The sequence below is a fragment of the Thunnus maccoyii genome, chromosome 3, assembly GCF_910596095.1.
Source record: "Thunnus maccoyii chromosome 3, fThuMac1.1, whole genome shotgun sequence".
NCBI classification, from domain to species: domain Eukaryota; kingdom Metazoa; phylum Chordata; class Actinopteri; order Scombriformes; family Scombridae; genus Thunnus; species Thunnus maccoyii.
The window spans coordinates 2740611-2746054 of record NC_056535.1 but is presented as its reverse complement, the minus strand read 5'-3'; positions in this window follow the sequence as shown (position 1 = coordinate 2746054).

The window sequence follows — 5444 nt, the reverse complement described above, 5'->3', positions numbered from 1 at the left end:
AAGCTTATTTCCGGCTAGGACCCTCAAAATAAAAACCGCAATGTTGAATTGTTGGTATGATTGTAAAAGCATTGCAATGAGCGAGGTGGCAATCTGGATCTATTTGCTTTTGATGCATGAAGCATTTTGGATACATACATTAAACACACTATTACCACATGGACTGAATGAAGAGCTAGACTTGAGGTATTTCCTTACAAGCTAAGTTTAACTGCTATTATTTAGTTTTGACACAATTTGTTGGAAATTCTCTTGGAATTTGATTTTTGGTTTGTTATTTTGGCTGGGTTGATGTGTTTTAATTTGACACAGATGATGGGTTGATTACCAATTGATGTGATTATCCCAATTAATGGATCAATCATTGACACTCTAATATTTAAGCTTATGCTATAAACCATGGAAATACTCAAAGCCACATTGGTGCCTGATAAGGCTCAGTCCTTGATTGAAATAAACACAAAAGTATCACCTCACCAGCAAAATTCAAAACAGTGACACATTTAATAATACAAAGACTTACATTACACAACATTTATTCCAAAATTATTCAGCTTTTCTGGTGCTGTTCAAGGTTAGTTGACAGGCTGAGTAACTTGACAGGATTTTTAAAAAATGTAATTCATTTTCATTCATTCATTTAATTTAAGTCAACTGACAAACACGAAAGTCAGACTTTTTAGTTAACAACATAATTTTACTAATCCCGTTTTCCTTATTTTACCATATTTTTTTAATATGATTGTATTGTCCTGTAAACATAAAGACGTATTTCTTTATTCATTCAAATGTAGTACTTTTATTTTTGGATGTAAAAATAATGGACTTTTCCGGCTGTTTTCCCGCTCTGTGTGCAGCTTGACGCAGCTGCGGGAACTGGGGTTGCAGAGTTCAGTTGTACCATCTCCAAAGAACACGGGGTACCGAAATACATTTGGGGAAAAAAACAAAAGCTGTTGGTTGTGTACCGGTGAATATGCGATAGATTGTAACATTCATCTTCAACAAATTAATGTAACTTACAACAGTTTGTAGAAAGAACAGAAATGTATTTCATTTCGTCCACGTTACGCTGTACTGTTAGTGTCCCACAGACCTGCTTGAATTAGACGTTTAACAAAGGACAGTGGCCGTTTAAATATTTTGGTGTAATGTGGTTATCACTCACTTCATTGTCATTAGAAATGTATTCGTCGATTTGAACTCTTTTACAGTAGTATGTTTACATTTGCTCCCCCACCGGATTTACATGGATGGTTTCTTCCCTCCATCTCTTGTTTAGCATGGTACTTCACGTGCGCGCGTCCTTACCCCATGAGAACACGTGTTGGAGCACGCGGAGGCAGGGAAAGATGACGTTACACATTTAAGGCACATTTAATCATGACTTTAATCACAAACGCGCCGAGTTGACAAAAAACAAAAAACAAAAAATGTTTTTGAAGTGCATTGTTGATTAAAAAAAGCTATAAGATTTTATTTTGTGTACCTGTGAATACATTCATTCTTTACTTATCTAGTTATATATCACTTGTGTTTATGGCTGAACTTGCATTAAAGGACTCGGTTTACAATATTCACTCATATAGAACTTAAAACATCTTGAGAGGATTTTTTATTTTATTTATTTTTTTGTTTAAGATGTATGTATAAAATACTGTAGCCTACTTTGAATAATAATTTGTGTCTGATATGATTTTCCAGAATTGCAGATGAATCTGGAAACAAACTGCACATACATCATTCCGCACAGTTTATAACTAATACTTAACTTACTTAACTTAGTAATAATATTCTCTCCTGGCAAGTGAGGAAATTCAAAAATTAGGTTCAGTTCCAGAAAAAAACCTTGGATCTGGTAAGCACTGAACAGTGGAGATGCTAATATACTATACTGTCACTATATACTGTACATACCATATGTATATACATTGTGTGTATTGATTCTATTTATTTTTATATTTGAGTTAGTCTATTTAGTTATTTAGCCTTTAATTATGTTTTTTTTTTTTACCTACCTCATTGTTCTTGTATTTTGATTCATGTCAAGTAGCAGCTGTAACACTTTATATTCCCTTTGGGATTAATAAAGTACTCTATGGCTCTCTGTGTATCAAATCATAAAATCAAATCAAGTGTGTTTGACTTTGTCTATGATATGAGTAAGGGACACAGGCTCAAACTTGCTAAGGACAGCAGAACAACAAGGGAAGACAGAGGCGTTGTAGGCAGGAGGTGAAATAGCGAAATGGATGTTACTGATTTTATTTATGAAAAAGTGGGAATTTCTGGAGATGATGTCTGCAAAGTATTTTGCAAATTGTTGATAGGTAGCAAGAGAGCTTCTCATCATTTCATATGAAACTTGAAATCTGTCTTTTTTCCATTTTCTTTCTGCTTTTCTGCATAATTGCCTAAGGGCACGGGTATTGTCGTTAAGCCATGGTTGAGATTTAGTTTTAGGTTTTCTAATATTGAATGGGGCAACTCTACTTGTACAGAGATGTCTGTACAAGTAGAGTTGAGCTGGATGATTAGCTCCTCTGTACTCGTAGAGGAAGAACAGGTCTCGAAGTCACAGGACAGGAAAGAGGCTATATAGGCGTTGGAGAATTTTCTAGCAGTAGAAGGGTTGATTGTGCGGGCATAAGAGGCAGGTAATTGAGGTTTGGGAACAGTATGGAACATGATGGAAAACCAGGTGCACAGATGATCCGAGATCCCCAAGTCCTCCACAGCCAGTGAGGGAATGGTCAGACCAAGTGTAGAAACTAAATCTAAAGTGTGACCATGGTTATGGGTTGGGCCAGAGACAAACTGTATAAAGTTGTAAGAGTCCATAATGCCCAGTAATTCAGTAGCTCTGACATTTGATGAGAAGTCGACATGAATGTTCAAATCACCAGAGATTAAAATTTTGTCATGATTCACAACAACTGAAGATATGGTATAAGGTATGGTGAGAACAAATATGTGATTCAATGAGAAAATATTTGTAGGGAAATATACTGTGATGGTGTGGATCCACACACAGTTGGGAAATGAACTCAATAGTTCAATGTACTGTATTAGATAGATAATATATGATACAATTAATCAATTAATAAATATTAGTTAAACAACAATATTTTGAGAATCAAGCAAGTATCACGTCATTCAAAAGTTTCACAGCTGTGGGACAAAAGTCATCAGTTTTTAGACAACTAAAAACACCAAACTCCTGGTTCTTTCCTCCAAAAGCATTTCTAATGAATCAGGAGTCAAACCAATTATAGACCCAACCTCTTTAACAAGTGTATTAATCCTGTTCCTGTCATTAGGGCGCATAAAAGCTCCAAGTTTTATAGCGTTTAATGTTTTATTTTATCCACAGAGACTAAACCTGATGCTGCCTCAAGCTTGTCTCAACCTCCATCTTTGATTTAAGTGTATTATTAAAACCCTACACAAACTGTAGTGCTCTAAACTGGACTGCTTTAGTTTATCAACCGAGGACAGCTCTTTAGCACAGCCTAATGCCAGGAAAGCCAGAAATCCCAGCATGTGGGAAGTAATCACTGATTAGTTCTGTGCTGTGAGAGTGGAAAAATCTTGCACTTTGTCTGTCAGTTATATTAAGTTAAGTCAAGTCCAAAACCTTCCTCTTATAGGATTGTAGCTACCAGTCAGCTGGAGTTCAAGTGACCAGTCTTTGTTTGTGTCTCCTGTAGTGACACAATGCAGTCTTTTGTATTTCCTCTGCTGACATCACTCCTTATGAAACAAAATATTTGATGTCCACAAATGACTCTGTCTGCTGTGTCCGTGTTGAAAGAATGTCTGGGATGTAATGTTTATTACTTCATTCCCAGATGAATTTCATGTCCTCAGAAGCACTAAAAGCTTTTGGTGTCTTGTACAGCATTTTTTTTAAGTTCCTTCTTTATCCTGATATTTTCCAGGGCTTATTTTTTAAATTCTATGAGGATCCAGACAGTACTTGGTATAGATGAACAGCAAATTGCAATAATGGTTTGTGTCCAACACCTAAAACCACACGTTTCTCTCACAGGTGCTACATGCCCCCTTGTGCTCATTAGCAGAACTACATAAATTGTGCAGGGATTACACTGAATTCTATTTATTTCAGAAGGAAGAAGTTTCTCATCTTTGGGGTTTGGGACCCCTTGTGGAGTCGCTTCATATGCACACAGAGTCGTGGAAGACACATTATTAATATGAGATGTTTAAAAGGCAAAAAAAGAGATAAAATTAAAAAATGAAAATGATTTCTTTAAAAATGATTTCATTTTTTATCATTTGAAATGTTTTATTTTATATAATCTATTTAGAAATACCTGAGAATTTTTGAAAACATATTACACAAGTATTCCAAAGAAGAATTGTTACAGTGGTAAACTGAGAAGTTCATTCATTGTTGTAGTTTTTGAAATTAGATTTTGTATGTCCCTTACTTTCAAGATTACAGATGCAAACAAAAACAAAGAGCTGCCTGACAAAATATCTGGTAAATTACTGCAGAATGATGTAGGTTGCTTAGTTACACAATGTTTGCTAACAAGCAAGCTACTGGCTAGCCTACAAGCGTTTACATGGCCAGAGTGATGAGCTAGAAGTGGTGAAGGTGTCATGTGATTTGTCCACCTTTTTCACAGCAGCACAGGTGTAACTAATACCATTAATGATAGCTCATTCTTAAATATAAGATGAGAATAAAGATGACATTTTTGAGAAAAAGGTTATATTTTGAAAAATATATGAACAAAACATGCATGAAAAAATTTCATTCATGCCCAACAGACCTTTTTTTCGCTGCAGACATCTTTACTGGCTCACCTAAATGCAATGGAATCGCTAATTAATACACACCTGTACTTAACCTGCTATGACATGTCAAAATGAAATTAATTTTGAAAAATGGTCTGTTGGGTTTTGATTCTTTTCTTCTTTTCTTGGCAACAGCTGTCCAGAGGAAACCAGTCCTCACTGTGATTCAGTTACCCCTCACAGAAATCATGCGACTGGTTCCATTAACAGTACTGATAGAAGACTACATTTTCATCTTTTTTCCTCAAAATTACAACTTTAGTCTCACAACATCAGGACTTTTTTTCTTTAAATATTTCAGCTTTTTTTCTCCACCAGTGGCTTGACATCATCATAGTTTGGGGAGAACAAAGTGGTCAGTGTTGCTAATAAAGGCAAAAATTCAGTTTGTGTTTAGTCTGATCATGGCTCCAGCAGGAGGGAGGGGCACGTGTGGTTTGGTCATAAGGTTCCCAGCTCGACATTTCATTTATTAAAACTTCCCTTATTACAATGATAAGACAATAGACTATCTACTATCTATGGCTCCAATCCCATACCTACACTAAATTACTGAAACTAAATGCGTGAAAATCCCATAAATTCCATTCACACAGAACCAACACAAGACAATTAAA